The sequence below is a fragment of the Cynocephalus volans genome, chromosome 9 (assembly GCF_027409185.1).
Source record: "Cynocephalus volans isolate mCynVol1 chromosome 9, mCynVol1.pri, whole genome shotgun sequence".
Lineage (NCBI taxonomy): Eukaryota > Metazoa > Chordata > Mammalia > Dermoptera > Cynocephalidae > Cynocephalus > Cynocephalus volans.
Window position 1 is genome coordinate 102,331,123 of NC_084468.1, and position 27,596 is coordinate 102,358,718.

Consider the following 27,596-nt stretch of genomic DNA (forward strand, 5'->3'; position numbering starts at 1 on the left):
CATTCTTTTTTTGGCTGAATAGTATTTCGTTGTGTATATAAACCACATTTTCCTTATACAGTCTTCCATCAATGGTTCCATATCTCAGCTATTGTAAATAGAGCTGCAAGAAACAGAGAGTGCAGATATCCTTTCAACATGATGCTTTCCATTTCTTTGGGTATATACCCAGTAATGGGATTGCTGGACCACATGGCAGTTCTTTGTGTAGTTGTTTGAGAGCCTCCATATTGTTTTCCATGATGGTTGCACCAATTTACAGTCCCACCAACAGTGTAGAAAGTTTCCCCTTTCTTCATATCCTTGCCATCATTTGTTATTCTCTTTCTTTTCGGTAATATCCAGTCTAACTGGGGTGAGAAAATATATCAGTGCAAATTTATTTGCATTTCTCTGATGACTCCTGATGTTGAGCATTTTTCCAAGTACCTGTTGGCCATTCATATGTCTTCCTTTGAGAAATGTCTATTCAGCTCCTTTGCACTCTTTTAAATCAGATTATTATTATATTTTATTACTGTTAAGTTGTTTGAGTTCCTCGTATATTCTGAATATTAATCCCATGTCATATATATAGTTTCCTTTGCTGTGTAGAAGCCTTTTAGTTTGATATAATACCATTCGTTTATTTTTTCTTTTGTTTCCTGTGCTGTTGAAGTCGTATTCATGGAGTATTTACCCAGTCCTGCTTCCTGAAGTGTTTTACCTTTTTTTCTTCTAGGAATTTTATAGTTTGGGCCTTATATTTAAGTATTTAATCCATTTTGTGTTCATTTTGTTATATGGTGAAATGTATGGATCTAATTTCATTCTTTTACATATGGGTATCCAATGTTCCCAGCATCATTTATTGAAGAGCCTGTTCTTTTACCAATGCATGTTCTTGGTGCATTTGTTGAAGAACCATTGGTTGCATGCATGTGGTTTGATTTCTTGGTTCTCTATTCTGTTCCATTGATCTACATTTCTGTTTTTATGCCAGTACCATGCTGTTTTGGATATTATTCCTTTGTAGTATAATTTGAAATCAGGTAGTGTGTTGCCTCTGGCCTTTTTTTTCTCAGTATTACTTCCACTACTTAATCCCAAGTCCTTTCTGAAGCAAAAATATAGCTTTATGTTTTGTTTTATTCTTTGAGAAGTTCCAAGTGACTTTTCATTATTTGTAACTCAGGTAAGCTGCTTTCAGGAGAAGACAGCAGAACTACTGTTTCATAAGATAGAAACCACATCAACATTTTGCTCTTTGTGTAGGTAACAAAAGTTGAGCTTTATGAGAAAAACTCATATAGTTCATCGTAATTTCAGAAATTTGAAACATAAGTGCAATTCATAAGCTAAGGAAATAGTGAGCTATCTGAAAACTAACACATTTGGCCAGATTCTCAGAAATAACTGTGTATATAAATAGATTTTTAAATCTTACTGAATTATTCAGCATAGAAATCCATGACACATCACTATGTTTACTGTTTAGAGAAAAAAAATTGTGGCATATAGGCTTTACCCTTTGTGTTATAATCGGTAATGGAGTAGTATCAGATATATAATATATGAATCTGCTAACCAGGGTAAATAATGTACAGCTTTTTTTTTTTTTTTTTTTTTTGGTCTTTTTCGTGACTGGTACTCAGCCAGTGAGTGCACTGGCCATTACCTATATAGGATCCGAACCTGCGGCGGGGGCTTCGCTGCGCTCCCAGCGCCGCACTCTCCTGAGTGCGCCACAGGCTCGGCCCAATAATGTACAGCTTTGCAAGAGTGATCTAACCTCTTCAGTAAAGAAAAGCTTAAACCTTCATTAGGTTTCAAAAGATACATATATTGGAAGAGGGAGCATTTTTGACAACTGTAGGCACAATTTATAAATTTGAAAGTAATGTAAGAAATTAACACATGGACCTGGTGAGAACCTATTTCTTTCAGCAAGAAGATACACAACAGTAAAAAAATCACTAGATTTACGTAAGTTATCCTTATTCATCCCTATAGGATAAAGCACCTCCTTTCTTTTTTCAAGTTCACAGATCTCCAACCAGAGGTTAATTATTGCATCATTTTCTAGGGCTGCCATACCAAAAATAAAAACATAGATTGGGTAGCGTAAACAATAAAAAAGTATTTTCTCACAGTACTGGAGGCTAGAATTCAGAGATCAAGGTGCCAGCAGGGTTAGGTTTTTTCCTAGAGCCTCTCTTCTTGGCTTGTGGATGGCCATCTTCTTCCTTTATCTTCACATGGTCCTCCCTTTGTATGTATCTGCATCCTAATTTCCTCTTCTTATAAGGACTCCAGTTACATTGGGTTAGAATCAGAAAATATTTAAAAAATTTTTTTCCAGTACTTAATACTTCATAACAACATAAACTGTAATGAGGAAAGCTGTACAGGGGATGATGGACGTGGGCAGATGGAGTTTCATTACATGCAGTAATGAACCACATTTATATCAACAGCACTGTCAACTCAGCCTCTGGAAATTGGCAGCCTAACTATCTGTAAAGGAACAATTTTTCCACCAAATATAGTCCCAAAATAAGAGTTAATAACAGCTTTCTGATAGTTAAGAAAATTTAATGTAGGAAAATTACAGGAATAAATAGGACACATTGCCAAATGAATTTCATTGTATCCATGAATTTATTTTTCACCTTTAGCATTTGTTTTTTAAATTCATATTTCTCGGTTATTTAAATTAGTTAAAATTACTTAAAGCAAGCCATTCAATATTTATGAGGTAATATATTATATTTTGAATATTATTAAGATTCTATATATGTCTTATACCAAAAGGTTTTGAATCAAGTACCAAATTTTATCGTTGAAGTTCTGCTATTGGCCAAAAAATGTAAATGAAATGTTGGGAGTCCATGCAGACAAAATTCATCTGATTTTAGAAACAAAATTATTTGTTTTAAGTACAAATTTGCTTTTATAATAGGCACAATATGCCTAGCAGACCTAATTCTAAATACCATAGTGTGGAAAGATGAGCCCACATAACTGCGTGTCATCAGTGACATATGGGAAAGTGAACAAGATAAAGTTTGAGCCCTAAGCTTCCCTGGGAATTCAGTCAGCTTCAATTCCTTGTTCTTCTTTAAAGGATTGAATGGGCAGCATATCATCTTAATACAGCTCTAAATTTACAGGGTTTTTTTTTTTTTCTTTCTTCTATATGTACACATATTAAAATGTTTCCTTAAACTGTGAAAAAAAAAAAATAGCCCCAGTTCCTAGTTTACATTTTTGGTTTTCAGATCCTCAATTCCAGCATTAAGAAAAATGCATTCTCCTCTCTTTTTCTCACTCTCTCTATCTCTATCTTTATCTCTGTCTCTGTCTCTCTTCTATGAGGATAAATGTAAAGAAAATACATTAAACATGAAAGATGCAGCATGGCAAGTCTTGGAAATATGGTAATGTATAGGAAAAAGTAGATGTCATATCTGTACTTTGTGTTCAAGAGATCACCAGTAAAAGCAATAATTACTTCATCATCTTAATTTTTTTTTTTTTGGTTGTTGTTTTGTATACATAACACATGCTAGTTTAAAAAATACCCCATTTGATTTCTATTTCTGTAGAATGTGAATATTTTATTTGCAGAAGGTGATAAAAAGGAGAAAGTTGACAATGACAAGAAGCAGCTGCATGTTTATCTACATATGCATTATCATATAGGAGAGCGTGTTATATAACTATTCATTGTCAAATTGAAGCACATTTTAAACAAGAATCACTACCAGTTTTTCTCCTCGGTACTTTTATACTCAAAAGTAATGGCAGAGTTCAAACAAAATATTCTGTGTGCTTACTCTTTAACCTACTTGATATTTTTCCTTTCAGGTTGTCCAGCATGGGGCGATAGCTATATTATCTAATATAATAAAAATTGATATTTCCAGATTGCTTACCTTTTAAGGTGGAAAAAGTTTTTAGAAACTCATCACAAGAGTAAGTCAACAAGGACTACATTTTAACAACTATTCATAACACTAAAATTGTAAAGTAGAATATGTTGGCACTAGTATTTCCATATTAAACTTGAATACTTGATGTAAATTCTAACTTACTTTAGGGGTACCAAGAATAAAGATTTTAAGGTATTATGATTTCAGTATCATTTATTATTATTTATTAGTTATCATTATTTTTTTCCTAAACCAAATTAGCTTATAAAGTGTAATTTGAATTCATGAAGTTAATATTTGTTTATATACTATTTTACGACTTGTTTTAGTAACCTAGAAGAAAAAAATTTAGTGATAGGTTTTTTCTTTTTTTTCTTTTTCTTTTTTCTTTCTTTTTTTTTTTTTTTTTTTTTTTTGTAATTAGAAGAGACGTTATATTGAGATTCTCTAATTTCCCATTCATGATTTAAGGACAAACACCATTATATAATCAAAAACAATGCAAAGTATATGTGAGAAGTTTTCTTATTGCTAAGGAACTGTACACATTTGTTTCTCTAAAATTATTCTTATATTTGTAATATCATTAAATATATTACTATTGAAACATAATTGATTATACATATTTGTGGGGTAAGAGTCAACCATCAGTATTCGTGTAAAATATGTGATCAAGTAAGGATAGTTGGCATATTTGTCATTACAAAACATATTTACTGAAGATATTGATTGTATGATCCCACATGGGAAGCAAATAGAACTTCGTCAGAGGTTCATGGGTTGTCTTTCACTGCACAAACTTGTATCATCTTCAGTTCTTCTCATGCCTTCTTGTATTCTAGAAAAATAGCTTATGAGACTGTATAGCCCCTTTCAACAAAGGTCAAAGCAACATAAAAAATAAATAATTTTGTGTTAAATAAACGATACTATTTGTTGCTTTTATAACACCGATGAATTCTGATGATTATTTCATACCTCCACGGCCCTTTCTAGTTCTTTAAGACAGCAGCTTTCAGTTTTGTTGACCAAGACTCAATATGCCCAATACATGCACACACACACACTTCACATGATCTATTAACACACATCATACATATGTACAACAAAATCAAAAGTTCAAAAAAGAATATGCATTTTTATTATGTACTGTGCTCTCTGATATGTTCTTTTGCTTCTTTCTGTAACTCTTATCAAAAAATCTTCATTGGGATAAAATGATTTCATGACCAAATAGTGGCTACTACCTTCATTTAAAATATCACATTCTTGTGATTTTTACAGGTTAAGATCTATTGTGGGCTGTACTACTTTCTATTCTGTGAACCGTGAACATTTGTCAGCATTTCTCTTTCAAATGGCTCTTTGTTCCAGGTGCCAATAGTTGATACTGTAATTAGTTATTTCACCACTGCATGTCATGGCTTACCATATTCTTTTCTTAACTCTCATTGTCAACTGAATTATTACTGCCATCACCTCCAATTTTGCTGATAACTCATTTTATGTTTTTTTTTTTTTTTTCTAAATTTCCTCAGGATCTCTTGCCTGCAATCCACTCCAGGGCACCAACTTTATATTTTTTGTGTGCGTACCTTTGAATAGCTAGTCAAGATAACATTGAATGTTCTTAAGACAAAGAAGTGACCAATGTCTGAGGTGATGGCTATACTAAGCACACAGTGTTAATGTATCTGAATGTCATATTGTATTCCATAAATATATACAACTATCAATTATCATGGGTCAATTATGAAAAACAAATTAAAAAGTGAAAAAAAAGAGAAATAGTGAGTAGAATAGTGGTTACCAGAGGCAAGAAAGGGGAGGGTTGGGGGAAGTTGGTAGACTATCATGAAGTTACAAAGTTACAGTTAGATACAAAGAATAAGTTCTGGTGCATTAGGGTGATAATAGCTCATAATATTGTATATTTCAAGATAGCCAGAAAAGAGAATCTTTAATATTATAACCACAAAGAAATGATACATTTTTAGATGATAGATATGCTAATTATTCTCATTAGATCATTATACAATATAAGCATGTGTTGAGACAACAAACTGTACCCCATAAACATGTACAATTAAAATAAATCAATAAAAAATAAAATAAAATGAAAATATTTGAAAGTGGTTGAAGAATTAAACGAATAAACCTTTCAAAGCAAAATAATTAAATTCATGTCTTATGTTCCTTTATTGTGAAAAAAATCACTGCTGCTGCTATTTTTTTAAACTATAAACATGACTGTAAGATCAATGCCAGTGAAATATTTTGCTTGAATTTTAACCTCCATTTCTCCTAAAATTTTGGAGTTTTAATATCTTTAATATTACTTCTAACTCTGTCCATCTACTGGCAAATTAAATGGCAAATTAAAGAAATTTAATGTTAAGTATTTTCAGCAGGAAGTTTTCTTAAGGCATGGATTGCTGTTTTCAAGCAAAATGTAAGTAATATAATTGTTTTTGTTAGATTAATATTAGAAATGACAAATATCCACAAATGCTATGCTATTAATGTACTTGCATGTGCAATTAAGAGTAAAATTAAAAGAGAGTTTTAAGATTTGCTGTATTGCTCCCAAACACCAATGCAGTTGTAAATTCTCTGAGTAGGTCATCTACTCTTAACAGTCTGAAATTATTAAGCTAAAACTCTCAAAAAGAAAAGCGTATTCTAAACATTACCACATACACACACAATACCAAATCAGAATATTAAGTCATGGTTTCTGTTTAAACTTTGGCATACCTTAATGAGAATTTTGTCTCACTCCTTTAAATGCTCAAGTTCAAGGCAGGATTGCCTCACCCTCATCCTGTCCTTCCCCTGCTATGACCACATCACCATCATCCCTAAGAGTTACCACGTACGTCACCTTTTACCTTTAGATTAGCCAATCAAATAATTATAATGATTTACACATATGTGACACATCACAGAGAGATTATGCTCTTATATATCCCCCAGGTGGAATATATTCATAACAAAATAAGTGCACATGAGACCTACAAGATCAGCAAGATTTGACCATGTGAGCTTTCCTTGTGGCAGCAGAAAGGAGAGAGAAAAATATGCTCTTCTATTGCAACATTTGTTTTTGTTTTTATTTTTAAAGTGAGAAGCATGGTTATTGAGCTATAGCTAGCATTAATTCATCTCCATTATGGCTGATTATGTGGCAGGAAGAAAAAGGCTTCCAAATGTTCTTCACAAAGTATCTCCTACCATGGAAACCAGAGGGAAGCATACCAGCTCTTCAGAAATGCTAGGGCTGTGCACTGATGTCCACCAACTCTTGACGATGTCCCAGACTGTGAATGAAATTTGTTGACAGTTCATTTTTCTTCAGAACAAGGTGGGCCACTCACTAGAAAAGATCAGAGGTTATACCTGCTTTTATCTCTGACCTAGACTTCTCAGGAAATATAACGTTTCAAGGCCTTTTGAAAAATTTTCAGGGACTTTAGTAGGAGTGGCAGAAGAATAAATATTTCTTGTAGGATACAGATTTTATGGCTGGCTCAGAATAAAATATCCACACAGAAGCTAAGCATGAGTGAAAAATTAAAGCTCATTCTTTTAACACTTTATTAAATAATCTTGTTTGTTTGCTTCCTTGTTTATTTGCTTACTTGTCTGTTCTCTGTCTTTGCCAATAAAATGAAAGCTTGAAGAGGGATCTCATCTCTCTTGTTTACCACCCAGGTGAGATGCCCATAACAGTAGCTGTCACATAGTAGGTTCTCTCTAATTTATTTGTTTATCCTCACAGGACGTTATCTTCTTAACCTATGTATTATTTTAACTCAGGAAGTCCATTTCCCTAGGAAATGTACAATCCAAAACACATCACTTGACATTGAGAGGTTTTCTGTCATTCCTACAATTGTTTTGTATCTGAAGGAATTTTGTATTTAATTATATTGTCAATTTTTTAAGGCTACAAAGCAGTTTTCGTATGGCATTAGGCAAATTAAACTACTGATTATCATACTTAGGATGTACTTTTTGTTCATTACTTGAAGTCATTGAAACTGACTATAAATATTGGTTTTAAAAGGTCAGTTAATTTAATATATTTTCTGTCTTTGAGGTCCAAAGTAAAATTGAGACTTTTTTGTGTGTTTTGGAAATGAATTTCCCTAAATAAAATGTAGTGAGTGATGATGGTTGTATTTGCCTTTAAATATTCTATTTCAGTATTTTTAATACATTTCTGCAATTTTCCTATTTTCTGAGGAAACTGTGTTATCTGTGTAGTTGTAAAAGAAAGGCAGTAAACTCTGAAACTGAGAAACAAGGAAAGCAACCTTTGTGTTCCTTTATCTTAGGCCTGATTTCACGCCATGCATTTAAAAGACGATTCATTTACAGAAATGATTGAGTTGAGAGGAAGCACAAAGGACATTAGGTTACTAATCAACACCAAAAAAGAACATTTTGGTAAGCACTTTGACACTTCCATTTAGGTGCAAGAAGTAAAGGGGCACAGTTTAGTGTGGCCATTTGTATTTAGTAATTTCGATAGATAGGCAAACTGTAAAAGACATTTAAAAATTATTGCACAGAAACATAAGCTTGATAGAAGATGATAGTTGCCAACTGATCATCTACTCTTCCTTCATTTTTTAAATAACCAGACACACACGTGTGTGTGTATAGATAGATAGATAGATAGATAGATAGATAGATAGATAGATAGATAGATATTTTTTTTCCCAATATGGCAATAAATAGAAACCTACATTTCTCATTCTTCCTTTCAGCTAGGTTTGGCCATGTGACTAAATTCTGTTCAAAGACTAATAAGCAGAATTCATATGGGAGAGATCCTAAGAGGTCTATCATAAAGGAGGACATACAGCCAGACAGCATTTTTAGCTTCCACCTCCTCCTCCTGCTTAGAATGTTTTTGCAGCTTGTGAAGCTATAATAATCATCTTGGCTATTAGTTGGCTTTGAGAGTAGGAGTCACATCCTATAAACAAAAGGCAGAGAGGAAGGGTTCTAGTCCATATTAACTAATCTACCCTTATGATTCTACTGCAAGTTTTCCTTTATATATAAGAAAAGCAATGCCATATGGGTTTAAGATACTTAGTTTGGGTTTTCTGTTATATGTAGGTAAACTTATACAGTTAGCATTAGATATACCTTATTATTACTTACAATCTTTGTTATACTGCTGATGAACTTGTTTAAAATACATTACTTTTTTATTTTAAATATTTTACTTATGCTTTCTATTATGTAACAAAAAAATATAGCCTGAAAGTCACTGAAAAATTGTTTAATTAATATTTTATTAAAGAGCAGAGGTTGAAAGTAAGGATTTATCTGTGGCCTGAATAATCACTCAATTTCCTCTCAACCTTCAATGTTTAATAAGTATCTAAATAATGTAATGTGAAATAGGAAAGGAACATTAAAAAATAAGGTAAAAAGAATTTGGATTCCCAAATGGTAATGTACATCTACTAAACAAATAGAATATGTGTTCAATGAAACTATTTGAATATTATAGTTAAAACTTCTAGAGAGTTTGGGTTGAGTGTAGGTCATTCATATATTTAGAATGATTGACAGTCTTTTATATTGGGAATTCATTACAGCATATGAGCTCAGTTTATTTAGTGTACTTCCTCCATGCAATCTATTCCTCTTCCCATCCCTCAATATCATTTCTTGCACTACTCCACCCCTCATCCTCATCTCATTCCCAACCTCCATCTCATCTCTTTCCTCTAATTCAGCAGATGGATATAAACTATAAAATGAGATTTAGAGATTAAGCTGTATTAAAGTGGGTAACACTGTCAATGTCATTCAATGATGGCATAATATATCATCTTTAAACATTACTTTGATCTGTAAGAAATCAATACTTACTAGTTTGTATTTTAGAGAAATTTAAGTTTTCCTTAAATCAAAGTAGACATTTCAAAATATAATATACCCTTCAATAAATATGTGATGAAATTCTGGCTTGGACCAAAACTATCATTTCAAAACTGCAAAAGTTTTGTTTTTTTTCTCAAACGTTGATACTAGAGGATGTTACTTACAGAAAACATTGGGACACAATGTTCCTATATCTGGAAAAAATTATTGAGATCTTGTCTCTTTTTATGCATTGTAAATCTGATACCTTTGGTAATTGAATCTCTCAGGTGCTACATTGTTTAGTGGGATAATGAGAAATACCATTACAGGCAAAGATGTATCTCCCCAGACATTTGAAAGAACTGCTTTATTGCTGAGAAGGATTGCTTCTTCCCTGTTTTTTCATTTCAAGAGGGATTTTTTCCTCTTTTAGGAGATACAGCTATTAATCTCTAATGTTTTTAATCGTTCCAACAATAAGATTCAGAGACAGCAGGTAGTAGAAATATTTTCAGTGAAGCCTCTATTTTAAGGAAGGGTCAGAAGGAAATACTGATTCCACTAAGTGTATAAGGAGTTGATACAAATATTTGGCCCAACCCAGAGAACTATGTAGCTGTGGAAGAGCCTTGAAAAAGAAGTGTAGTAACAAAGTGAATGAAAGTTTGGAATCATGAAAGAGTAGAATATTTGAGAGCCAGAATCTTTGTGAGATATTCCATATTTTGAGTTATCAGATATATACTTTTTCTCTATCCTCTGTAATCTCAGTGTGTAGAAGACAAAAGTAAAGCCACTCTAATGTAAAGTTGAGTGCAATGTTTAATTAGAAAATTTATTAGAAATTTTAATACATTAGTAAATGCACTTGGATTATTATTAATGTGGGGTTTTCTACTCTAATTATAAATTTGCATATATTTGAGTGACCTCTAATCTGATTTTTTCCACATGCATAATTTTACGGAAACTTCTATAAAGCTATGATTTTAATCATTCCAATTTTTAAAAAAATTCACCAAAAAATTACAAAAAATACACAATGAAATTGAACAAACGTTATTTTTTAAAATAATTGACTTAATTTTTTAGGGGAAAGGATAATTCATTAGTATATTGAAATTTAACCCTGATGTTTCATTAACAACATTTGATAAAACTGAAAAATATTTATTTTGAATAAACTTACCTGGTAGATATCTACAGAATTACAGTGAATTAAAAAAAAAAATCACATTTGCCATTCAAAAGCAAATTTAGAAAATAAAATGTAAAAGCCTGGATACCTCTTTGCTTTGCTTTTCATAACAGTCATATGGAGTTCACACATCATGTTATATACATCAAAAAATTAAATTTTACTTTAAAATTTGTTTTGAAGCTTTATTATTCTGTAGAAAATTCAGGTCATGCAAGAGAGAGAACTTTTAAATGATAGGCAACATGCGAATGCAGAATCCTGTCACCGTGTCAGTGAAGACTTAAATCCTAATGGTTCCTCAAATATAAATAAAATGGAGGTGAGGTAAAAGTTAGCATAGAAGTCATAAGTAATAAAAGTAAAAAAAAAAGGGATAAAGTAATTGCATTTCAGTAAAGCTTTAACAAATGAATAAAGCAAAACTGTAAAAGAGAAAATGTTGCAGCTTAGAAAGTAATTTGCCACTGTACTATTTCATTTCTAGCCTTTAATAGGTTTTGTGTCCCTGTTGTTTCAGTAATATATTCATTATACACACAATTTGAATCAAAGTCAGTGAAAGAATCTTTTAAAAATATAAAATAGACTTACTTTTCATATGGTCTTTTGAGGTATATAAGCTTGATGTTAGGTAACCTAGAGGTTCCTAATGCAATATTGTGGTAAAATGTGGGCAAGAGTATTTTCATTCTCTGCTGAAAACATTTGATTACTACCTTACCAGCATGAACGGTTACCATATAGTCAATTATTGCAGATCCATTTTTGTTGACTTCATTCCCAACATTTAGGGAGGACATGCTATTTTTTTCTGTGACTATCACTACATTGTCCAAAATGGAGAGCACCACAGGTCACCTCAGGCAGGTGACCACAGCAGGTCTTCTCTACATGCTGGTGCACTCCATCATGTACCTGCTTAAGAAGAAGCAAAACAAGTCTATCCAACAATCAGTTGACTAATCAGGCAATTTAAGCCAAAATTTGGGGGTGGCATATGAAACGTTTTCAGAAAAAGAATTTTTGCTATCATCAAGCAAGGGCTAAATTTGATAATGAAGATTTGATACCTTATTTAAATGGAGGGTCTTAATTTGACTAACAGTGGCACACATAAGCCTATTTAATATTTGTGGCTAGGAAGCATAAAGCCAGCGCTTTTCTGTGATGCCTGATTCTACTTAGCTGAGTTAAGAAGTCTCTCTTTCTAGGATCCTAGTTATCTAAACCCCCCCTTTTTACTGTCTATATCAACATTTTGGTTTATTTTCCACCAGATTAATTTTACAGCACATTTTGGGAATATGTAGACCCTGTTTTTTTAGTGTTCTTATTCACAACACTTTGCCACCCAAACAGCATGAAGTGGTATTGAATATTCATAGGACAAACAGATGAAAGTGCAAAAGGAGCACACTAATGGGAAGCAGATTGGAAAGAAAAAGAATCAAATAGGATTAAATAATTGAGACTAAATATTTCATGTGTAATGCACACATCTTAATGAGTTTTAGCCAAGAGAGAATATAAATAGTTATTAATTATGATTATTATAAAGGTAAGAGTAAGAATGAAAGAATGTAAAAATAATGGCTAGCTTAAGGACAGGTTATTTTTTCCCCACACACTGTTTTCTTCTTTTTTTTCTTTCTTTTTATTTTTGAAGGCTTGCATTGTCATTGAAATTTAAAGCTTGTTTAACATATGAGTATACCTTTATGTGAATCTCCAAAGAAAAGGTCTGTAACACAGTTACTTTTCTTATCTTTTAAAAATTGTTTTGTATTAGAACCACTTGTCCTGTCAGCTTTCCAGTTAGGTATCATAGCATATCACTTCAGCTCTTATCAAGAACTTCAGCTCATTTTCCCTACAGTCTATTATTTAAACTTACCTAGTAAATCTACAGTCTATGAAACTCCAAAAGAGCATTACTATTCCTTCTCTCCACCCAATCTGAGGCTCCGGATTTTCTGCCGAGTCTGAGGCTGCTGAATAATTCTCATGGAATCATATATTCTTAAAAGCGTTTACGACTATTAATTTAGAGTTTGAACTCAGCTATACCTGTTACAGAACAACATTCTGTTTCTGTCCCATTTTCACAGCAGCTTCTTCAATAGTTTTCTGATCTGTTTAAATATCTGACCATCTAACTCTCAGTATAAAAGCTCACATTTTTTTCACAGAGAAAACGGAAGCCAACATCTTGCCTTCCATAGATACTTTGCAGTATAAAACTATGAGGGTTATGGACTGAATTGGAAGAAATTGTGCAGTTTCAAATCTGTTAAGATTATTTTCTTAGCAACAAATAAAATAGAAAAATACACACATGACACAAAAAATTGAAAGAATTTTGGTGAATAAAGTGTTTCAGTCATGTATGAAAGTGAACTTTCAATTCAATGTTCAATTTGAGAGAACTAACTATTTTAATTTTAGATGAAATTATCAAATCATTTATTCTCATTTTTTCTAATTATTATAATTGTTATAAAAGGATTTATTTTGTGCATGGAATTCTGCTGATTCCGTGAACTCACTTAAATAGCTCACACTGTAATCTGTATAAACCAATAGTTAAGAGATGTGGTAAATTTTAGCTTCAATAGCTGCCTCTTAGATGAAATATCACATCTTTCTTTCTTCTTTAGGAGTAGTAGTTTTGTCTTGTCTTGTTTTGTTTGTTTTTAACTAGAATGAATAAGAAGAAAGTACTGGTGTTTTAGCTGATTTGGAATGTAAAATGACTTTAATGACCTTGCTTATAGATTTTAGGTCTAATTAACTTGAATTATGGGGAAAATATTACTTTTTTAAAAACCTGTAGCTTCATTATTGATTTATACGTTCTTTCAATTACTTTAAGTTTATGATCTGAACTTAAAATGATTAGGAGACCTAGTAAAACCTGAAAAGATTCATGTAGTTGGGAAAGACTAGTTAGTATGTATCTATTTAGGAAATATTCTACAAATCTATGACATTCTAGGGATTCATTATTGCTATTGCTTTAGAAAACAAAAAGGGATAAAATACTTTATTAAAGTTGCTAGTTAAATCAGTTGACCAATGGATTACTTCCAATTGGTTTACTCAAATTAGTATCTAATTTGCAAATAGAGTTCTTATTAATTAAATGTCTATGAATTTATTGATACTTACTGATAGTTAACCCAGAAATTTGTCACTAAAGTATACTTTGCTTATTTTAGTATTTTATACACGTATTTTTTTCCAGAAGGGTTACATTTGTTCAAAATTATTCAAACACTTATTCTTGGGCTTCCATTATAAGCAGGAATATACATGTAACTAAGAGGCTAGATGATGTTAGATATTCAAGATGGAACTAGAAGTCAGCGAAAGTCTTCAAAATGATAGAAAGGTGTGTTCTAGGTTCCCAAATCAACAGTAAATAAATCGTAAATATTTTCGCTGCTGATTTGGTCATTGGGCCGGTGATACCAAAATCACAAACTTGGCTGTTCTTACTCTCTTTTCCCACCACCCATTGGGCCTGGGACGGGGAAGAATTTGGCCATAAACACAGAAATTTTACCAGACAGGACCAGGAAACTCTTTCCTCTCTGGGACACATGATTAGCTACAGTAATTTTCATCTTTCTTTAGCTCTTTGTACTTTGCCCCAGGGATGTTGGGTAACAGGCTACAGCTTTACTGTTTAAACTTTGCTCCATACTAACCAATCTATAATTCATTTCATTTTTTTAATAGAGAGGAAGAAAAGAATTTTTAGCTCTTTTAAAATTTTAAAATATTTTTTTAGGGAGGAATCATTTTTGTAAATGGAAGGGATTATCAAAATACATGGAAATTTCTGAAGAAGCAGAACCTTTTACCCACAGCTCTTTCTTGGGTTTTAGTGAGTAGTTATACCATAGTTTGGCCTCCTAAAATATAGTTTTGGTTAGGACACTAGACATTAACTTTCTATAAAATAAAATATCAAAAAATGTTTATTCGTAATATTATTTTAAAATTTGAGATCTGCTAATCAATTTGAGATCAATATGTGATTTGGTTAGCATAGTGGCAAACTTTTCTCATGTATAGTCCTTTATTTTATTTTTTAAATTTGTGTATGTGTGTGTGTGCATGTGCACACATGTAAAGGTCTGTATTTATTTATGGGAGCCATTATCTTTTAGAAGAATGAGATTTTGCTCATGGGTAAAATATAGAAAACTAAAAGATGAGAGTAAAAATGAATGATTCTTCAGAGAAAACCAACATTGAAGACATAGGTAAAAGAAAGACCTTCCAAAATGGGAAATACCAAAAACTTAGGAGTAAATACAGGATAGAGTAATACATCAAGCAGGAGATATTGGCTAACATGTTTTCTTTTTAATTTTAAAAAATGATAATCTTAATAAGTTAAATTAAGTGCCTATAAATATAATTGTCAATGTACCAGGCTATGAAATACTTAAATAAATAAATAAATAAATAAATAAATAAATACAATAAGAATCCTGTTGTTCCTGTTGGCCATTTGTATATCCTCCTTTGAGAAATGTCTTTTCAGCTCCTTTGCCCACTTTTCAACTGGATTATTTGTTGTTTTTTTTGGGGGGAGGGGTTATGCTTTCTTTTTTTACTGTAAAGTTATTTGAGCTCTTTGTATATTCTGTATATTAATCCCTTGTCAGATGTGTAGTTTGCAAATATTTTCTCCCATTCTGCAGGTTGTCTTTTCATTCTGCTCAGTTTCCTTTGCTGCACAGAAGCTTCTTAGTTTAATATAACACTATTTATTTTTTCTTTTGTTGTCTGTGCTTTGAAGGTCTTATTCATAAATTCCCTGACCAGTCTTACATCCTGAAATGTTTCTCCTATGTCTTCTTCTAAGAGTTTTAAAGTTTCAGGTCTTATATTTAAGTCTTTAATCTATTTTGAGTTGATTTTGGTATATAGTGAGAGGTATGGATCAGATTTTGGTCTTCTATATATGGATATCCAGTTTTTCCAGCACTATTTATTGAAGAGGCTCTTCTTTCCACAAAGGTCTGTTCTTGATGCCCTTGTTGAAGATCAGTTGCTGTAAACATGTGGGTTGATTTCTGGGTTCTCTATTCTGTACCATTTGTCCCCATGTCTGTTTTTATGCCAATACCATGCTGTTTTGGTTACTAAATGGCCAACAGGCATATGAAAAAATGTTCAACATCACCAATCATCAGGGAAATGCAAACCAAAACCACTTTGAGATATCCTCTCACCCCAATTAGACTGGCCATTAATAATAATAAAAAAATAAAAAACAGAGAATAACAAATGATGGTGAGGATGTGGAGAAAGGGAACCCTTCTGCACTGTTGGTCAGATTGTAAATTAGTACAGTCATTATGGAGAACAATATGAAGTTTCCTCAAACAACTACAGATAGAACTACCACATGACTCAGCAATCCCACTACTGGGTATATATCCAGAGGATTAGAAATCATCAAATCAAAGAGATACCTCCACTCCCATGTTTATTGAAGCTCTATTTTCAATAGTAAGGCTATGGAACCAACCCAAATATCCATCGATGGGTGACTGGATAAGGAAAATGTACTAAATATACACCATGCAATATTACTCATCCATAAAAAAGAATGGAATTCTGCCATTCACATCAACATGGATGATGTTGTGAGAAAATTATGCTAAGTTAAACAACACAGATGCAGAAAGAGAAACGCTGCCCATCCTCACTTATAAGTGGGAGCTGAACCTATTAATAAACAAATAAAAGAGAGAGAGATATACTTAGAATTTTTGAGTTGATACTAGAATGTGTTAAGACTTTGGGGATTATTGGGATGGAATTAATGTATTTTTTATGTAAGTAGAGATGATTAGACCATGAGGACTCTGCCTTAATGAATGGATGAATGATGTAATTGCAGGAGTGGTTTCCTTATAAAAGAATGAGTTTGTTCCTTTTTTGTCTCTCCCTCTCTCACTCTCTCTTTGCCCTTCCACAATGTAATGTTTGCTGCCATGGAATGACACAGTAAGAAGGCCCTTGCCAGATGCTGGTGCCTTGATCTTGGACCTTTCAGCCTCCAGAACTTGGAGGAAATAGATTTCCAGTTTTTAGTTAGTTTGTTTGTTATTTGTAAGTTATCCAGTCTGTGATATTCTGTTACAGTAGCACATAGAGACTAAAACAGCATTCATTGTGGACAAGCAATAGCACGTGCATATTGAAACAGATGTAAGGTTTCCATGGTATAAAACCAATGATCTGCTGAGTACATAGAAATAATTCATATACACAGAAGATGAGGTACATTATTTTCCTTTTTATTTCTAAAATTCTATGCTACAGAAAACTTGTTTTATATTAATAATAATTGTTTGATGTGCCATTATGTAGATTTTAAAAGAGGATTGGGATTACTATTGGAGGAGAACAAAGCATGTACTAGTAAAATGAAATAGAGCTTTATTCAGAGAACAATTATCAGTCAAAATTTGGCCTCCTGATCTTGATTTGGTATTAAACAGTGAAAATCCTGAATATAAAGAAGCTAAAACCATCTTGTTAACAAAATAAGTAATTGACCAATTTTGTAAATGAGAGATGAGGAATGCCAAAAGCTAGACAAAAAATATGTTACATTGTGAACTACATGTCTTGGTGACACCAATAATGCTAATATATTTCCATGATTTCATGTGGCTTGCTCAAGTATTGTAACAGAGGGATACAGTGAGGATTTGAAAACCTGAACCTATCACTTTGTGGCCAAAATATGATATCTTTGTGGTTGATGATAAGATAATTCCTTAAATCATGATTGTGGAAAAAATAGATTAAGTACTGAGAATTCAAATGTCGTTACCAGTACTCGATGATTTGTTTTAATTCATGAGGAAGAAAAATTTGTGATGTGTGGGTTTTATTTTAACACTTTCCAATGCTCCAGTAGATATAAAGAAATACATTGCATATCCCAATTTAAGAAAAGAGTACAATAGGAATCCACTTGCCACTGCCTCACAAGATGAAAAATGCAATATTTCAACCTATGAGAGTGATAAGTTTTTAATTTAACTTTTAAATATAATGTTGAAACTAGCCTTCAGTGAAAATTTCCTTTATAAATTCTGGATATATATTTACTTAACATATACAACATCCATGAGTGGTCATGCATTTGCCAATATTCTTATGACCTATAAGCAAAAGTTAGGATAGCCTAATTTAACAGAAGTAATTTTTGAGAAAAGAAAGCTAATAATTGTAGAGCCTTACCCATGGATCACCTTTGTTTTAATATCATGAACCAGATTTGCTTTTCTATTCAAGAATTGCCAGCAATGCTGTTCTTCTTACTGATATGACCTAGTAGGTTTCATTTATTTGCATTTGAATCCTTATAAAATTTCCTGAAGTTATTAGCCTATGGTTACATGAATTTACATTAAGTGCTCTGTGGATGCCAAAAGCTAGAGAAATAATGTATTACTTTTGAAGTATACTACCTGAGGAAAAAAGGGTTCATATTTTGTTTATCTTTGCAAAAGTATATTTTGGCATATAATACTTTTTAAATATGTGTTGCTTGATGTGAATCTAACATTGCCTAGAAATCTAATAAGGCAATGAAAGTGTAAGGTATTTCTACAAAAGAACAAATAAAACAGTATGCTTCAGTGAAATAAAATATGAATTGCCATAGATGAGGGGTTAGAATTTATCATGCAAAAGAAAATAAAGCCTTCAGTTGGCTTTAGGCAAAGTTTCTAAATGTATTTGAGTGTCAAACTGAAGCAAAAATGCAAAGGCAAGGAATGGAATTATTTGTTGGAAACACATAAGCTCATATACGTTTGCCTGAATGATGTTTCCCTTAAGGTTATTTCTGTATGGAAGAAATGGCATAGCTGAAAAGTAAACACTTTTATTTTTTCAAATCATATTCAGGCATTAAAATCCCACAGTAAAGGCCCTCACTGCCAGAGAATGAGGATCAGGTCAATAAAGATGTTTGGCAGACAAAGACTTGGGCATGCTCATACCCACATTTGACCAAGGCAGTAAGCTAGCATATTTGTTTGGTGGTGTAATTAGGAACCTAGTTTTTGCTTGTTCTCCTAACGATGATAAATGACCAGAAGGCACTGATTATGCTCTCCATTCTCAGAACTGTTATATGAAAAATCCAAAAGATTTATCCAGGTCTGAATCTATCATAAAGAAAAATATTTTCGACAGAGTACTTCAATAAAGCAAGGGAAAAATTTAGGAATACACCGGTTTTTTAGTTGGAATAAATATTTATTTTATAAATATAATATTAATTAAATGAACATAAAAATAGAATCTAGCACTCTAAATTACTTATAACTGTAACATGAAAAACTTGTTTTATGATTTCTTAAATTTAATCTCAAATTATGAGTTGATCAAAAAACCAAACCATACACAAAGGTGGTTGAAAATATTTGTAATAATATCCACTCATTCTATATTCAGACTCATTCTACCCACTCACTTCTACAAATCAAACAAATGAGTAAAAAATATTCAATTCACACTAATAATAATAAAACTGAGGCCCCCTATTTTTTTTTTTTTTTTTTTTTGTCTAAAGTCATGCAGTTAGCAGAGATGGGTTATGGATTCAGGAAATTTGACTCTAAAATCCACGTTCATATATACACCTAACTCATCTGTTTAGCTGAAAATATTTTAGAGTCTGGTATGTACTTTATATTTTAATAAATTTTAGAAATGTACAACTGTGCCACAAATGCCCACCTTTACTCCTTCCTGCATTCTTGGGTGTAATCTATTCAAAATTTTAAACCAGAAGACCAATGACATGTCTGTTAAGTACAGATTTGAGCACTTAAAATGTATGGCATTTTAGACAAGTCAATAGGAAAACTGAGAGAAATGAAGTTGGAAATGGATAATTCACACACAAATCTAAATGTCTAGAGCACTTGTGAAAAGATACTCTGATGAAATTTGAAACAACAATGAGATATGAGTTTTATTCCTCATATATATCAGCATTTATAAGATCTAAGTATTGGAGTTTTTATCTGATATATCCTTATAGCATCTGGCTACTAATATGTCTGCCTAATATTGGTCCCCCACCTTTAAAAATATGCACTTTTTAGCAAGTTTCAAGTGGGCTAATGACCTAGAATATTCTATTCATTTTGGGCCATTTATTTCAATTCCATTGATGCAGATTCTGCCCTACCACATTCTAAATTTTGAGGCAGTCACTTCCTGTGTCATCAGAAATTTTTTCTAGCTCTTCAGCTCTCTTTTTAAGGTCCTTTGCTAATGCTCACCATCTGACCATATTTGTGCTTTCCTAGGTTTAATCCTGAGTTTTCTCTTCTTCTAATTATTGATGGACCTCTTGGATCATATTATTCTTTCCAGTGGTTTAAATCATTTTCTATGTGCGACAATTCATTAATTTGCATCTCCAAGACACATTGCTCTTTACTCTGCTGAACCCCAGACCCTAAATCCTTGTGCCTCAATGCCAGCTAAGCAAATGTACTTTGCTATTCTACAGACAAGTATCTAAAATGTAAACCTGTTTTCTTGTTTCCCCAACTACAGCCCCTTCTGTTTCTTAGTAATATAAATTGATTAACATGCAGTCAAAGCCGCTAGTATTGGTATCTTTTTTGATAGCTTTCTCTTCCTCAGGGCCACTATCCAAACAACCTTTACCAGATACTGTAATTTTTAAATCTGTGGAATTATTTTGATATGTACTACCACTGTTTTAGTCCGTATTCTATGCCTGTACTCTTTTAGCAGAATGTAATGGGAGGAAAACATAAATCCACACTAAAAATTCTTATTTTAAACTTATTCCTACAGACATCAAGTGGACCCTTTAAATTGTATGGCATACATATAGGAACTTGCCAGTCCACAAACCGTACCACTTTCTTATGTGATTATTTTATACCTTTTCCTCTCTCAGACCACATCAGCTGCTCTACCATTGTCACTACCCAATGACTTTGCTTCCTACTTCACTAAGAAAATTGAAGTCAGAAGAATTTTGTAGAATCTATAACCACAACTATGCAATTTCCATCACTGGCAAATACTTTGTCTGCTTTGACCTGAGATGACATTTCCATGCTCAGATGATAAAATATCTCCACTTGAAAAAGATCCGTTTTTGCTTACCTAAAGGCATTGCTTTAGGAATTTTCCTTATCTACAGATCAAATTTTCACTTTCTGCCCCATAATTTTCATAAGCATGCTAGCCTATAAGCTTCTCTTGGTAACTTTCTCCTGTCAGTTACTGCCTTATTTTTTGGCTCCACTAGACAGGAGAACTTTTCAGGTGAGTTGTTTATACATTCTCCTTTCAATGTATATATTTCCTCTCCTCCCATGCTCTCTTAAGCCCAATTTACTCCATCATGCTGCAAAAACTGCTCTTGTCAAGGTCAGCAATGACTTCTATTTTGGAAAATCCAATAGTAAATTTCCAGTTCACATACCTTTTGAGGTAAAAGCAGCAGTTGACATAGTCGAACACTTCCTACTCCTTGATCCATTTCTACACTTTGCTTCACTTTGTCTAATTGTTCGCTCTATCTTACACTCCTTCATGGATTCTCCCGTCCTCCCAGCTCTTTAACATTTTTGTGCATTTTCTGTAAACCTATGTATACCTTTTCTAATCTGCTCATACAATAAGGCATTTTCATGAAGTATACTGTGATTATTTATGTGTGTAAAGTAGATGTTAAAAGTGATATAGTCATTTACTAAATGAAAACTTGCCTAGGTTAATGAAGAATCAAAAAACTAAATGTCATCTTCAAAAAGGAATTTCTGTGACTTTCTTCATTGCCCTAAATAGCATGTTGAATATGTAACATGGTAATCATGGAATTATTCAAAGTTGCTCCATTAACACATCAAAGCCATTCAATCAAACATATAGCTTAGTTGAAATGCAGAGCTATTTTCAGTATAAACAGAACTGAATTGATAAATTAGAGCTTGAGTACCTTGCTTTTCCATGCCAGTTTTTCCAATCTTCACCAACAGTAGACTATGTTCTCAGAATATTTTAATTTTACCTTCTCATCATTTGCTTTCTCTGTATGCCACTGAACATCGTTTACTGGGTACTTACATGTAAAAAATACTACTCATTTTTACATTGTATTTGAAGATAATTTTATTCTCGATAAAATTCTTCAGAGATATGATCTACCTAGGAAAATTTGAGGTCAGTGTTTCTAAATGTTTCAACAAATCACCGCAAAAATGCTGGCACGTTCTCTCTACAGTGCAATTTCTTGTGTTTGTCAGATTTAATAATTCTTCACTAGGTAAGAATATACCTGTGGTGAAATAATCTCCATTTGCAAAACTCTTTCGGGAAATGTAAAGTATTTCAGTCATTTTGGCGCAACCTGTAGGCTAACATTGTTATGAGAAAGGGATCCCTAATATTAAAACATTGAACTGGTTTTTCATATTCTTTATTTGTAAGATATGGCGTTCAACTCTTATATCTGCAATCTCAGATACTTTTTGTCTAATGCACATTCCCAGGTTTTGCAGCTGCCATATAGGGCACTTTTGCAGGAACACTCCAAAATGACCAGCTTCCTGGTGGTTTGTTACTGGTAATGCAACAGACTGCACCTCACACACCTCAGAATGTCGGGCCCAGCAAGCCAAGCCTCTGGACCACGTTGGCCATCCCACAGCCTCCCTGCCTTTTAGAGGTAGTTGCAACAGTGAAACCCTAGATATCCCTGAACTTTCAATGTTGAGATGCCTCATGTCTCAGCCTTTCTTCTTTCTCCATTACTGTAATCTTATCGTGACCCATACCTTTTATATATGTGCTGACAGACTCCCAATTTATATCCTCTGCCAAGACGTCTCTCTGAAACTCTATACTCATATATCAAACTAACTACTTGACATCTCTTCTAGAATGTGAAATGCATTCAGATTTATCATATCCAAAATTAAACCCATGTTTTCTCCACAAAACCTGTTCCACATGCTACCTTACCTGTCTCAGTTGGGATCTACCATTTTCCAGTTGCCCAGGCAATGGGAACCGTCCTCGACTGCTCTCTTTCATACCACTTGTCCAATACATCAGAACTTTCTGTTGCTTCTAACTTCAAAATGCATGCATTATCTAATTGCTTTTGACTGCCTGTACGGTTATCACGCCAAATCTATTCTGATTGGGATAACTAACAGCTTCTAAACAAGGGTTCCTGCTGCTACACCTGCCTTCTTACAACTTTTTTTCCCCTTTAAAATAGTACTCAGAGTGATTATTTCCTAAATACGAGTTTAAGTAATCACTTATCTTCTTAGAAATCTTCAGTGAGTCCCCTTTGCACTAAGAGTAAAAGCCAAAGTCCATACTGTGGGCTGCAAGGCCCTGCTTTTGTTTTTCTCCTCCGCTCGCTCACTCAGCTATGGGCACACTGGCCTCCCTGCTTCTTCCTTGAACACTCTGTGTGGCCTTGCTCTGACTGCTTATTATTTTTATCTAAAGTTCTTGTGAATTTCCAACAGAATATGTAATGTACCAGTTTATTACTTTTACTTTCATGTTCCTGGAATATAAACTCTCTGAAGTCAGAGATCTTTGTCTGTTTTTTTCACTTATATGCCCGAGTCCTTAGAACTTTATAAATAGGTATGGACTGATTAAATAGATTATATTATACAGTACCTGCTGTGTCTAATATTGTCTCACTCCAAAAAGTGTAGACTTTGCAATTATAGTGGTATTTCTAAAATGCAAATTTGATGTATTATATTCTTCCCCAAAATGCATTAATTTCCTTCAGGGAGTGCCTTCGGGATAAAACCCAAATTTGAACTTGGCTGACATGGTTCTTCAAGTTCTGCTGCTGGCTTACTTCCCCAACATTACCTCTTATCACCCTCCACCACGACCAAAATAAGTATACAGAAGTCAGTCATGAGTTGCTTAACAATGGGGATACATTCTGAGAAATGCATTGCTAGGCGATTTTGTGACTGTGCAAACATCCTAGAATGTACTTTAACAAACCTAGATGGTATATAGCCTACTACACACCTAGGCTATATGGTTTGGACATTAGAATCTTATGCGACAACCATCATATATGTGATCCATATCTGACTGAAACATTGTTATGTAGTGAATGACTGTACTCTTTTTTTAAATTTTTTTTATTTTTTCCTTCAAGGCCACCAAGGTTTCTGCTGACTCTAAGCCTTTATATGAGCTTTTCACTCTTCCTTCACTTTCTTCTGCTTCTGCTAGCTAGTTTCTCCTCATTCTTCATATTGAAATTTGGAAGTTACCTCTGGAAGTTCTTTCTACTCCCACAGGTTAGATGTCTCTCCTAAGTGTACTCAGAGAACTCTGTGCTTCCTCAGTACACAGACAGACATGGCATTGTGCTGATATTGTGTGTTCACTCACTTCTCACCTCTCCAAGAGTCTAAGCTCTGTGAGGGCAGAGATTCTGAATACTTTTATTTCTGCTGTACCACCATTACTTAGAATAGTTATCTTACATATATAGGTACATAACTAATACTCCCTGAAAAAACAGAAGTAAATGAATCAATACTCAAACAATGTATGAGCACAAGAGGCTACTACCATGCCTTTCCTCACCTTAATTTTGCACACATTAAGTCACAATGTGTGTCATCTAGCTTGCAGGAAAATGCTGAGGTCATAGAATTCTTATTGACTGAACTGTAAATATGTTATGGGCCAACAGCTAGTTTACTATATGTACATAAATAGAATGTTTTAAATAATATCTGTTACTCAAAATAGAATATTGATTTTTACATGTTTTCAACATTGTTGTATAAAATAAATGTCCTTATTAGAGAATATAAGTCAATTAAAAGAAGAACAAAAGTGATTTCAATGCTTTTGGATTCGTTATAACATGGTATTTGAACATTATTGAAATTTAATTGAAATTTTTATTTTAACTTTCATCTAATTTTCTAACAAAATTTAAAATTATTCTTTAAAAATGTTTTCTTTTCAAATATGGCTGACTTATCTTATGACTTTTGTACTATGTTGCTTCAGGCAGTTGTGTACTAAGTACAAAGTTGGACTCTAGGTGTTGGAGTGAGCAGGAATGAAGCCACGTTGGGACCTAAAACTGCCTGGACTGTAGGCAAATTTTAAAAGGACACAGGTATTTTTGTTGTTGTTTTTGGTTTGTTTGTTTGTTTGTTTTTTAGAATGCATTTCTCTGAGTTCCCTCTTTTCCCATAGTTACTTGATATTTTTGACCCTGGTTACCATGAAAAATGACATTATTTCCATAAATGTAAAGTTGTTTTCCAGTCAGCCCGCAGCTGCCAACTTGCCATGAATCATGTACTATTCAGACCCTGAGAAACCAAGGAAGACATCAATAAAGCTATGCTGATTCCACCCCTCCAGCAAGACCCTAAGGTAACACCAAGGGAAGAACAGAAACTAGATGGAGCTTTGGTGAGACCTTGCAACTGGCTGCTTGCATGGAGCCTCCACAGCTCATGTCCCCCTCCCTCCTGCTTTTTATTTTCCATTCCCTCAACCCCTCTTTAAAAACCTCTCAGTAAATCTGAGTCAGATAGATGGTTTTAGTCTGGCCATTCTCCATCAGGTTTATCAGAGAGATGGGTTAGCCTAACATCTCTCCTCAGATCATCAGTGTTTCTGAATAAAAGCTGACTTCCATTTTCACCAACATTTGACTTTTGAGTTGTTTGGTTTTGTTTGGGGTAGGCAGCCAGACTTGGGTTGGTAATATGGGGTCACACTCTCTGGATTTGAAACTGTTACTTACCAGCCCTAAGGCCTTCAACAATGTGCACACAATCCCTGTGTGTTAGTTATTCATCCAAGATATTAGGGTGATAATAGTAATTGCTTTGTGAGTTGACATTAAGTGAAATCTATACACAGTAAGCACAGCATGAATGTTGACTATTATTATTAATGTTATCTGTGTTTCAATTAGATTTGTAAAAGGTATTAACTCTGGGCATGGACAGGGTAAGATAAATAAAATATTAATCCCATTATATGCCTTGAGATATCTTAAATAATAGATGGTTATAACTGTGTTTATAGTATGATGAATACTTATCCTCATAAGAATTCTTGAACACTGAAAAAGAACAAGAAAATGAGGTTAAAAAAAGGGAATTTAGTCATTTGCAACTGGGATTCTGTGACTAAACCCATTTCTGTACAAGCTCTGAGCAAGAAATTAATCAAACTGAGATGCTTTCAATTCTAAAAATGAGAAGTTGCTGAGTTAACAAAACACAAATTAATGCACTGAGGCCAAACGCTATGCTTGTGTGCCTCCCTCGTGTAAAGACCAAGGACTCTGACCTCACCAGGTGGTTGAGATTTCTTACAGAGGAGTTCCTGGCACCATGACCACTCTCCAGATAAAGGAATCTCAAGAAGCGAAGTGGGCTTTATATCTGAGAAATTTCCCATTACTGATAACTGAAATGTTATGATTTACATTTTCTGTTTTCTTCTTACAGCATACTATATAAAGACTGTTGGATTTTTGAGTTTGTTTTTCTGGTCTTATGCCTTTTGAGGACAACTCTTCATATTCAAGAGTGTCTATTTTGGTCATTATAGTAATTTACAATTCTTTATTGAACAACTTTGGTGATAAGTGGTAGGGGAATGATTTGTTCTGTCTTGCTTCTGTTTCTTTCACATTTCTGCAGAATGGCAAATTTTTCCCTATTCATTCATACATTTCCTTTAGTGCTATTCTTTTTTTACTGCCATTACATAAATATATGTAATTATCCCTCAGAATCAATGCTTCTATCAGGCTGACACCTTCAGTCTACCACACTTTTAAGCCCTTTTCTTGCAGTATGAAGTCACAGGCATTTCTTCCAGTATTTTTTTACTTTTTTTTTTTCTTCAATTTTTGTTCTGCATTGTGTTCAATTGGAAAACATGTAGCATTTCTTTTCCTATAGCATTAAGATTAATAAAATTTCAAAGACATCAGAAAGTAAATAACACTGGCTTCCCATATCACACTTTCTAAAAATTGGGCCCAAACTTTTTTCGTATCTGAAAGATATATCTAAGCTACAGTGGGATTTATAACGCTGAATACTGAAATCGATTATTCCATGGCTGATTAGTTTATATAGAATTGACACAAACAAGTATTTATAAACTGCCATCATTTGACATTTATAGTTCATGCTGACCGAAACAAAAAGAGTGAAGGCTATGAAGTTTAGTGCATATTAAATCAGTATTGAATTATATAACTTCTAAGTTAAAAATATATTTCAAGTATTTTAAGTTTCATGAATAATTCAAAACTATTTGAAAGAACAAAGAACTTTAAATTACAATATTTTACTTGTTATAATTTATGCATTCTTAAGTGTGTATGTGAATATATGTGTACACCTTTGTACATTTATACTTTTCCCTTGCATATAATCTATTCCACATCTATGTTTCTTGTCATCTTTTATTTTTATTGAATTCTCAATATGTTA